A 12,183-nucleotide genomic window follows, 5' to 3' on the forward strand; every position below is an offset into this window, starting at 1 on the left:
AGGGTTGCCATATCCCGCCCCCCGGCGGGACAGTCCCGGTTTGGGCGGTGCCGTCCCGGTCCCGGTCCGGTTTGGCGCCCAAACCGGGACAGCCCCGCCCACCGCGGCCCCCGCGGCCCCCGCGGCGGCTCCAAGGCCTTGCTGAGGCCTGGGAAGGCTCTCCGCAGTTGGAGCTCCAGCCGCGGAGACGCTCCCTCCCGGGCCCCAGCGAGGCCTTTGAGGCGCCTCCGCGGTCGGAGCTCCGGCCCCGGGGGCCTCCAAGGCCTCCGCGAGGCCAGGGAGGAGGAGGCCGCTTCCCACCGCGGCCATCGCCGCGATGAGGAACAGCCTCCGCCTCTTTCCCGGCCTGGGAGCCGGCCTAGGCTCCCTCTCAGGCCGGGAGGAGGGGAGGAAGCCTGGCACCGCAGCGATCGCCGGATGCCAAGCTTCCCCCCGCCCTTCCCGGCCTGAGACCGGCCTAGGCTCCCCCTCAGGCAGGGAGAAGGGGGAGGAAGCCTGGCACCGCGCGATGGGCGCGGCCGCAATGCCAAGCTTCCCCGGCACCTTCCCGGCCTGAGAGCCGGCCTAGGCTCCCTCAGGCCGGGAGGGGGAGGAAGCCTGGCAACCGCGGCGATCGCCGCGATGCCAAGCTTCCCCCAACCTTCCCGGCCTGAGAGCGGCCTAGGCTCCCCTCTCAGGCCGGGAGGAGGGGGAGAAACCTGGCACCGCGCGATCGCCACGATGCCAAGCTTCCCCCGCCCTCCCGGCCTGAGAGCCGGCCAGGCTCCCTCTCAGGCCGGGAGGAGGGGGAGGAAGCCTGGCACCGTGGCGATCGCCGCGATGCCAAGCTTCCCCCCGCCCTCCCGCCTGAGAGCCGGCCTAGCTCCCTCTCAGGCGGGAGGAGGGGAGGAAGCCTGGCACCGCGGCAAATCGCCGCGATGCCAAGCTCCCCCGCCCTTCCCGGCCTGAGAGCCGGCCTAGGCTCCCTCTCAGCCGGAGGGAGGGGGAGGAAGCCCGGCACCGCCAAATCGCCGCGATGCCAAGCTTCCCCGCGCCCTTCCCGGCCTGGGAGCCGGCCTAGCCTCCCTCTCAGGCCGGGAGGAGGGGGAGGAATCGCTGCGATTCCAAGCGGCCCCCGTTCCGCCTCCCAGCTTGGGAGCCGGCCTAGGCGTCCTCTGAAGCCGGGATTAGGAGGAGGAGGACAGGGTTTGAAAATGTAGGCCTTTTTTTTTAAATTTCCTAGCCAGGAAATTAAAAAAAAAAAAAGTCCTACATTTTCAAACCTGGTCCTACATTTGTCCCGGTTCGGAGGTCCTCCATTATGGAAACCCTATGTGCAGGTAACTAGCCAATATACTGTTGCCATGTGAGCTTGTGCTTTAATATTGCTGTTAGTTGTGAAGCCCCTCAACACTCTCTGTTGTTTGACTGAAACCTCATGTGAGATCCACTTCAGTATTCGTCAGGGCTGAACAATGGAACAAGCAGAAAGACAGCATGTCCCTTTGAATGGGATTTTGATAAGGGTATGTGTACAACAGTTTGATGTGACCTGGGCTGTTCTTTAAGGTAATCTTTTCAGAACAGGTGGGGGAAAGGCATCTTTCAAGGCTGGTAACCCTCCATATATTTTGAAAGGAACAAAAAACAAACAAACGCTAAACCAGTTTTTTAAAAACTAAAAACACTGCTCACACACACTACCAGAAGGACTTTTGCACATTTTTGTTCCCCTGAGCTGGCTTAATCTCAAGGGAGACATTTATTTAACGAGGTAGAAAAATAGAAATTCAACTTCATGTTCAGTTCCAGTTTACACATAGGCTTTCCTTAGTCCAAAAACAAAAACAAACAAACAAACAAAACATCCCAAGGGACCCAAAACATGACAAAATTGCCCCCTCAGTTCTGTTTTTTGTTTAAAAAACATAAGGAAAGGTAAAAAAAAAATTAAAAAGAGGGCAGAGGATATGGTGGAGCTGTGTCCTCTGAGGTCCTTTAGGGAGAGAATGCGGCCCTTCCACCCCTGGATATTGCCAGATGCTTTACAGGTTTGTCCATGTAGTTCTTAAGGAAATCATAAAAGATGCATTTTAAAATAAGGAGTAATTTGCATTGCAGCCAACATTCTCCCTTAGTCAACATGCCAACAGGCTTTAAAGGAACAAAATAATGACTCATGGAGATTCAAATATAAATAACAAGGTCAGGTTAAGGTTAGCCTAATATTTTTCCTCCAGAAGTCCAGCCTTGTGTTTTCTACCAACCCAGCAGCATGCTATGCTTCTACATTCCTCCTCTGTCACAAGGATCCTATTCAGCCAGCCCATCAGTTTGCCTTTTTCAATGTCAACCATGCCTGGGATTGTCCAAGGACAGCCTTTATAAATGGTCTGAAAATTGCACTTCATCCAAATAGGTCATGAGATTGCTAAGTGGAACAAGTCAGTTTGACAATATTACACTTGTCCTTTGTCAACTACACTGGCTCTGAGTTCATTTCTGGGCCCAGTTTAAAGTGCTTGTGTTAATCCTTCGAGCCCTGAATGTTTTGGGACCAGGTTACCTGAAAACAGAACTTGGGAAGTGACTTTTAAGAATAATAATTATAATGGGCATACCAAATCCATCTGTTACTGAGCAGTAGGATGAGGATTAGACCAGTCTGGGACACACACCATCTTCTTCCACCCCACCCCATTGCTCAGTAAGGGTAATTTCAGCATGTCCATTGTATCAATTCCAGTTTGGCAGGGACAGTCCCGATTTATCCCTTATCATCCAACTTTTCCAGCTACTTTTAAAACATCACCATTGAGATTATTGCACAGGTTTTTATCCCATTGTTTCCCTGATGGGATAAACGCACATTTAGCTTCAAAAATGAGTCTTAGCACATTCTCCCATTTCCAGCCTGGGTTTATCCCATGGCTTTTCAAGCATGGGATTTTCCCATGCTTGAAAACCTGCAGGATAAGACCAGGTTGCAGACAGGCCTCACATGGGAAAATTAAGTAAAACACATCTTTAAAAAGCAATAACAATAGCAAGTACATTTCTATACTGCTTATCAGTGAACTAAGCCCTACCTAAGCAGTTTACAACATGTAAGTCAATTGCCTCCAAGAAGCTGGCTATTAATTTTAGCAACCTACAGAGGATGCAAGGCTGAATGGACCTTGGAGCCCCTGCAATTGAACTCACAACCTTGTGGCTGTGAGTAGCTGCAGTACAGGTATTTAACCACTGCGCTACCAGGGCTAAGTTAAACACATGTTTATCCCATTGAGAAAACAACAAGATAAAAGACTGTGTGATAATCTCCTGTTTCTCTTCTCCTCCTACGTTCTCCCTTTGTCTTTACCTTACTTCAGTTGCTGCAAACTGACTTCAAAGTGCAAAAGTAGTTTGCACTCAACTCAGCAAAGAGAAGAGGGAAGGAGGGGGCAGAGTCTTGCACTTCCTAGGAGGCTCAGGCAAAAGCAAACTGCTGCAGTTTCTCCTAGCTTGTGTGTTCTTCTTCATTAATAATTGCCATCTTGACCACACTCTGATGTTGCTTGGCCACAGGTGTCCCAGTTTTCATCTCTGATATGCTGGTGGATATATTATATTAGTTCTTCTTTGAAATCTCTTTTCTTATCTGCATTAAAATAAGATCTTTCTTGGAAACTCTGTTCCGAGTATGCCTACCCAGTGAAAGACAACTCCTTTTTACTTGTGGCACCTCAATTCAAGGTTGAATTTGTGTAAATTTGTGTAAACTTTTTCCCTTACATTGTTGGGTCCTTGCACTATTTGCCTTGTTCTCTCTATAATAGTTTGACTATTATTTCCAGCCCTTGATTTACTCCTGCCTTCGAAAATACTGTTTCCCTCCCTCACATAACATAGTTTAAAAAAACCCTGATCAAATTTTTGAGACTATTGGCAAAACGTTGCTGCCAACTGGTGTGGGGTGCATCCCAGAAGTCCCCCCTCATGGAACTGCAGCCCATGATCCAAGAATCCAAAGAGTTGTTGTGGCACCATCTGTGGAGGCAGTTGTCCACATCCATTGTTTTCCTCTCCCTTCCTGGACCATGCCCTTCAACCGGGAGAAGAGATGACATGACAATCTGTGCATCCAGCTCTTTCAGTTTACTACCCAAAGCCACATAATCCCTTCTGATATTCTGAAGGCTGTGTCTTGCAATATCATTGGTTCCTACATGGAAAGGGTAATATCAGTAGGCTTGACAAATCTTGTCAGCTTGATTGTCACATCACAGATTTTTGCCCCAGGGAGACAGCACACCTCCTGAGATACCTTGTCAGTCCCACAAACCACTGTTTCTCTTCCCCTCAGCAAGAAGTTCCCCACCACCACCACCACCACATGCCTCCAAAGACACTTAGCAGTGTCTGCTCCCTGCAGTGGTACTCCCAGGGTTTCTTGCACTGTCCCTGAGGTCTGTCCCTAATGCTCTTCTTCATCATTCCTGATTCAAGTAGAACGAACCATCCTAGTACATGAAAATGTCAGCATCCTTCTCATTACTCTCTTATTCCAGTTAGGGCTGGCCCAAGACATTATTCTGTTGACATTTTGTTGCAAAATACCTCAACACCCTCTCATATCATCCAGAAATTAGCCAGACTGAGAGTTAAATTGTCCTTTCCCAACCCAGAAACAATTTGATGCCAGTATAGTGATGTATACTCTCCCTTTCTCATGACATCTAGTATGCTTGAAGCTCATTTAACATTTTATAGCAAACTTGCTTTTTCTGAAGAATGAAGCAACTTCCATTCATATAGTATAAGAAAATATTTCTTTGGTGCCAGCTTTCTACCTCTAAGTTGCTGTGATGTGGCTTCATGGATAGAAGGAGGTTGTTTTATGGGAAGAGTTGTGGGGGGTAGGAGTGGATTACAGTCTAAAATGAGCTAGAGCTCTGAAGTAGGTGCCACAGAGATCAAAGATGCACCATCTCACCTGTCATTGGCATCTCCCAGAAGTGTAAGCATCACAGTTTGAGTCATGGCCTTTTCTAAGAATTCCATCTCCTTCCATCACCTGTCCTATCTTCTATAGACTAGGCAAACTTGAAGCTTGTGAACACCTCCACACTTTACCAAATAGGACATGAAACAGTGCACTGAGAGCAAATCTTCCTTGGGCTTGTGGTTTCATAATTCCACGCAAAACAGATTAGCAATGAAAAAGGTGGGGGAGCAAAGGCTACTTGGAATCAGCCTCTCTGCCTTGCACCACCCTCCTGTTTTCTCTGCATTTCCCTCACTTACAAAGATGTAGAGGGAACACAAATGGAATCCAATTAGGAGGACCTCCTTTGTGTGCACCCTCAGCAATTATAGGTTTAGTGGTGCAAAACGTAGTTTAGTAGCAGCTGAAGCTTGCAGGATTGATTTCTTGTTTTGTTTTAAGTGTAGTTAATCTAATAGTTAATTTATTTAAATTGATAGGGCAGAGCGAGAAGGAACAATTCTATCCTCCCCTCCCCATTGATTTTGATCCAGTGAGCTAAGCTTTAATAGCTGAAGGGGGAATAAAGGGACTCCTAAAATGCCTCAGTAATATCAGCTTTTGTCAGCCTGGCAATTCTCTGAATTCATTACTACCCTTTTAGTATGGATTTTATGTTACAAGAGGCCTTAATGTGTTAGCCATGTGTATACTGGTATCTGTCTTAACCACTTACAGGAAATCCTTCCCTACAGAAAAACTAAAACCACCAAAACCAATCCACAAAAATGGTTTGAGGGGCTTCACCAAGCTTCAAACGGACATCCAGCAGGCTTTGGCAGATGGGTCCCTGTTCACAAGGAGCTCGGCTCAGTGCCTTCCTGCCAACACATTCTTCAACCCACTGCCTTGCTGTGCTAAGGATAGAACTGGTTTCTGGTTAATGGGCTTTAATTAAAACTGTTGATGGGGATTTGCAGTTGTTTACATTGGAAGACTGTGTGGAAGTTGGGTTGGATTAATGGTGCTGTGCAAAAGAATTGGCATTGCGCAGAGAGGCATAACACAGTCGCTGCAGGGCTTTGATTTCACTTGGGCCATAGGGGATCATCACCTCCGACTCCCTCTTAAGCATCACTGATCAACTCTGCTGTGATTTACTCACAGCAGAAAGCAGAAGGCCAACCTTCCACAAGCCAGGGGAGGGAAAAACACACAAAGCCTTTGGCAGGGGAACATGCCTTTTGTATGGATTTAAGTGTCTGGTTGGAAGAGGCCATTGTTGATTGTATATGCTGCTCAAAATGGTAATGCTGTCAGCAGGAGGAAAAGGAAGGAGAAAAGTGAAAGGATTACATGCCTGTTTAAAGCCAGGAGTTTGAACTCTGGAACACTGGGGTTCCCCAGCAGAACACTAGTTCTTCGCTGCCGGTTTCATGGACAATTCTGCCAGCATGTCAGGCTTACTTACCTACCACTGAAACATGTGAGGGATTGCTACAGTATTTTTTTTAAGAAATGTGAAACATGGAAAGCACACAGAGCTGGGGCTCAACTGCTTCAAAACTGGATTCAATGAGTAGTTGTATTCAGTCTCAGCCAGCTTTCTAATCAGTAGACATAGAGAGAGACCATTAACTGTGCATCCCAGCAAGCTGTAAACTGATCGTTTAATATCCCTTCTCTCCAGTATCCATCCATCTTGAAGCCAGAGAGTCATACAGTAGCCAGTACACACCAGACCAGATCTTTAGACTTTTCTTTTCTTCCTCTGTCTCCAGATATGTATACCATCTTATCTGATGAAGAATTTTTGAGAACTCAAAAGCTTGTGTCACTTATTTTAAAAGATGTACAATTTATACGACTTGAAGAGAAATCAGAGTATTTGTGCCACTTTTGTAACATTTTAGTCATTCTAGTAAGGGCATGAGATAACTATGATTTTGTTCAAAGCTTAAAAAATCTCTGACAGATAGAGGAGCAGAGTCCAGGATACCAAGAATTGGCTGACATGGTTATTATTGCCACACAAAGGTCAAGGCAGGTGCAGCTGTAATGTGAACTGCTGCCATTTTGTGGGAATCTCCTAATGGCAGCACTGTCACTCATATGTTGATGGCCACCAACATAGTATATGACACTCCAGACATTACTAGGTTGTCACTGAATACTTGCCACCATCAAACCTTCTGAAAAGCCAGCTCTACCGGGTTTTGCCTCTTCCCAGATGTCATCCATCGGCCGGCCATCCAACAGGCTGAAGCACCTCATAACATTAAGAAGTTGCACCTTTCCCCAATCCCTCCTCTTTCCCTTTTCTGTTATGTCTTTTTAGATTTCAATATGTCATAGCCTTGGCAGGGAGTGTCTTGTCTTTTTTTTATTGTTTTGCAAGCTGCATTGAGGTGCTTTCCAACTGTGGATCGGGATATAAATGCAACACAGTAAAAGAAAATATTGCTTTGTTAAGCAGGAGAGCCAGCATGGTATACTGCTTTGAGCATTCTGGATTCTGGAGATCAGGGTTTAATTCCCCACTCAGCCATTTATTAACACAGGTGCTTTCTGCACCGGCATTTGGGACGTCCTCCGGACGTCCCATTTTAAAAAAGGGGTGTCTCTTTTAGACGCCCCTGGGCCTAGTACGGACTCCGTCCGTACAAGATGGCGGCGCCTTTTCTACATGGGCGCCGCCATCTTTGCGTATCGGACGCTTAGCGTCCAGACGTGTCGCGCCGCTGCTGACGTAGCGAGCGCGCCCCTGGCGCCTCGCTACGTCGCAAACGCGACGCAAAAAGAAGCCCCCTTTTGGAGCTTCTTTTTTCGGTCCGCGCGGGAGTCGGGCCGTCTGAAGGCTCCGGCTCCCCCGCGGACCTTCTGGCGGCGGCGGCAGAGCGCCGCAAAGCGGTGGTCTGTACCCCGCCACAGTAAAATAAAATATTGCAATGTTAAGCAGGAGAGCCAGCATGGTATACTCCTTTGAGCATTGGACTACAATTCTGGAGATCAGGGTTTAATTCCCCACTCAGGCATTAACTGTTTAATTGTTTTTTATTTCTTATACTTTGCTTAATGTTTTTGTACTGTTTTTTTTTTAATTTGTGTGCTTTTAAAGATGTTGTTAGCTGTCTGGAGTCCCATTATTGGGAGAAAAGCAGGATACAAATGAGTTAAATAAGTTAAGGCAGCCATCCTGTCTTTTTCTCCTGGATAGGTTTTCTGTAGTAAGGGAAAAAAAGATGAAAGAAGTAGGGGAAGTGGGGAGACAAAAGAGGTTTACAAGAGTAAAACAATTTCTTCCAAAATTTCAGTAAACCTGTCTGAAAGAGACATAGGCCATTAGACATTAAAAGCCTAATCACAAAACAGCACCCACATTCTGAGGAGGCTCTGTGTCCCTGGGACTTTGCCTGGCCTCAGTGACACCAGAGAACTGCTCACAAGAAACATCCATAGAATGCTTGACAACATGAGACCTGTGTCAGCATAATGGGAGAGTTTCTCCAGAGCATGAAAGTAGCCACCTCTCATATTGCTGTTTACTTTAAACTAAGACGTACCTTCTTAGTAACTGTATTTCCAGACAGAGATGACTGAAATACAGTGAGCCCTTGGTATCTGCTGGGTTTTGGTTCCAAGACCCCACCCATTTCCGTGGATAACATAATCTGTGGATGTTCAAATCCCATGATATACAATGATACAGTAAAATGGTGTCCCTTATATAAAATGGCAAAAACAAGGTTTTGCTCTTTGGATTTTTTAAATATATATATATATATATATATTCAAGCCATGGATAGGTGAATCCATGGATGCAGAATCCATAGATACAGAGGGCTGACTGTACAGAGGTAAGGGACACTTGCATCTAACTCTGTGCCTTGCAAAGCCCCATCCAAATCATTTCCCCTCTGCCTGGTTGTTGCACCTGTGAGTTTGGGAGTTTGTCCTAGGTGAGATCCACTAAGAATGAGGGGAAGGGGAAGGGGAAGGGGAAGAGAAGAGAAGAGAAGGCAGAATAAGGATGGCGGTAAATATGGCTGGAAACTCAATAATGTATTGTCTGAGGAGAGAGATGGGGTGGGGATGAATTACGGAAGAGGCAAACTGAAAACTGATCTTCCAGCTTCACCGCACAGCTGGGAAAGGAGACAATTAAAATCGTCATGGGGAGCATTTGCTGGGGGTAAATCAGCAGGGGAAAGAAGAGTAAAGTGACTGTCTCAGCTGGCTATCAGTCTCACCTGCACCCCCCCCCCACCGTGTCTATCCACGAAGGGTCTCATATCAGCATCACAAAAACAAGCAGGGCTTGGGTAGCCTGTGTTTCCCTCAGAACGTCTAGTTCTACCCCCAAGAGATAAGCAGACAATCCAGCAAGGTAATTTGCCCACTGAAAGCAGAAGAGTCACTGTCCTGTCTGAGTAATTTATCTAGGACCTTGGACAGATACCGAGGAGCACTCCTACCCTTTTTCTCACAAAGCTCCTTGTTTGTCATCCAGGAGGGGAACATGTCCTGCAGTGATCTCCTCTCTTTTATACAGAAAAGAGGTGCTGCTGGACAAAGATTTTATTGTGCAGTTGTCTTGACTCATTCACAGAATTGTATGGGGAATCCAGAGTCCATGTCATCATCTTCCATCTGTAAACAACCCATATTTTCCCATTGGTTCTTCCATCTCTTTTCTTACCAGAGAAAATCCATTAAGAGAGGAGTTTTTTGAAAGAAAGAAAGAAAGAAAACAGGACTGGCTGCACAACATCCTTTGACAGGTAGCACTGGGAACCTTCTGTCTTGGTCTCAGCCCCAGGAATCCTGTCCTATTTTTCCTTGGCCACATTCTGAGTTCGTGAGAAGGCAAATACATATTGTCACTAGCCACTGATTAACCAACCAGGTCCCCAGGAAGGGAAACAACCTGTGCATCAGAACAGATGTGGTGCAAAGGGCCTCATAACATCTTTATAGATAAGCACAGGTCTGTTTCAGCAATCCAGAAAGTCAAAGTAGATGGAGGAGGGATTGAAATGAGAGTTTAAAAAGAGGAATCTTTAAACTTTTTCTATTGGAGGGATATATTTTGTAAGAGCTGGGTAGAAAATAGAACTGCTGATCCAAATTCTTTGATGTCTGCTCCAGTGAGAGAGGTCATGCTGGCTAGGACTGAATCTCTTCCAACCCCTCCTCCCTGCCTTTGCCCTTTTCATAAGAACTTGCAGGTGTGTTGGCTTCAGCAGGCCCAGGGGATTCATTGTTCATGGAAAGCTTTTCATTTTGCCAGATATCTTCCTCAGACAGCAACACATCTGTGCCTGTATGAGTCACACCATGCTGGAAGCTAAAAAGGAAATCCCGGTGTGCTTGAAGGAGGGACTGACCAGGACATGTTAGACAGAAGAGCTGCTCTACTCTGTGGATGCCTACACCATGACCTTGCAGGCAGAAGCGTTCAGCTCTAGGGCTGCAGGGCAAGAGAGAAATAGAGAGAGGTGGAGAGCAAGCATGAGAAGAGAGAGGAGTTTGTTTTTTCCTGGAGGCCAAAAATGTCAATGACTTTGCTGGAAGAGGGCAAGGCGTGCACACATCAGCAATACTGAGATGTTCCCCAGCAAGATGCTGAAAACAGTCTCCCATTTTCCCTGCTGGAACTAGGCTGCCTGATGCATGCAGATGTGCAGAAGGTGATGGAGCTGAGGGCATGCAGAGAAAGGCTATTCAGGCTTGTTAAAGTCATTTATGATCTCTGTGTTTTGCAACCAAAATGTGAAGGAGGAGATGGTGGGGGAGGGGATTGGGAAGAGGGAAGAGATCATCAACCCATGAGCTGTAGAAGGAAAGGAAAGGACAATTCCAGGTGCAAGGGCCTGTACTTACCAAACTCAATGAAAGCCTCTGTGCTGCAGGCTTGGGCCAAAGGAGAAGAAAAATTCAGGCGCTAGTGGGGAGATTTACTGGCTCTCAAGGTAATAAGAACAGCATCTCTGTGGTGCTGTCAGAAGCATTAAAGAAAGCAGTTGGTATGGAGAATCTAGGCAGGAGTTAAGAGAATGTTTTGGAGGCAAGACCTGGGACACTGAGAAGAAGGGTTAATGTTAGGTTATTTCTGAAGGACAATCTTGTCTCATTTGACTTTTTTTTAAAAAAAATACAAAATATTAGAAGTATTGTCTGTCTGTCTGTTTGCCTCTAACTCTCTCTCTTTTATTTCTCAATTATCAACTATACTGAATCTTTGACAAAACAAAAGAAATACATAGAGTTATCAGAATGAAAACTGGATTGGGCTCCTGTACCTTTTATGGCTGTGTGAAAGAGGGAATTTCAGCAGTGCTGCATGACAAAGGATAACTACTGAAATTCCCTCCTCTATACAACCCTTAAAAGTACAGGAGCCATTTCCAGTTTTCACTCTGCCAGCCCTAGAAACAAGAGTGCCCCCTCCTCCTACCAATTTTCAAAAGGGAAAGAACCACATTAGGCCATATGCTTGGTCCCTCCAGCCCAGCAGCCAACACACAGTGCTACAAAACAAAAGCAGAGGTATGTTTCTGTATATTATTTGTCCGTTTAAACAGAGAGAAGAGGCAAAGGCTGTGGATTGCCCACTTCTGAAGTATAGCATGGTCCTGCAGAGAGCCTAATGACCTTAGCTGATAAGCTCAGTAGCAATGTACTCCACACAGCATGTGCCCATTTGCTACTGGCCTGGGCATATGTAGACGTGCCAAAGGCTTTGCATCTGCTGGGGTGGGAAGGGGGTTGCTTTTAAACGAATTTGTTCCTTTCACCCATTGTTCCTATCACAGCAATCCAACTGGGATTTGATTGTAGAGCACATGCGACATGGCTTCTGTTCCTTTTGTGATGGAGGAGAAGAGGGGATTGTGGCAAGTCTACCTTATCATGAAAGGCTCAAAAAACATTTCAGCTTCTACACTACTTTTGAAAGCAAAAGAGCTTCTGCCCTCCTTTACATCTGGTTTCCTTTGTAGACACTTTTCTCTCCAGGCTCATGGAATCTAAGACTAGCAGGAGATACAATAGCTTTTGAGGCACGTGATTGGAGAACTGCAGTGTCCTAACAGCCTTATAAAAATATTTATTTACAGATGGAGTTCTAACCCACTTCCTTGCAACAATGAATCCAGATTCCCCATGGTACAAAGAGTCAGGGAGCCAGTACAGCCAAACAGCCATGATTGGCTCATCCAAAACTTTCCCCTAAC

Source organism: Sceloporus undulatus, chromosome 2 (assembly GCF_019175285.1).
Source record: "Sceloporus undulatus isolate JIND9_A2432 ecotype Alabama chromosome 2, SceUnd_v1.1, whole genome shotgun sequence".
Classification (NCBI taxonomy): Eukaryota; Metazoa; Chordata; class Lepidosauria; order Squamata; family Phrynosomatidae; genus Sceloporus; species Sceloporus undulatus.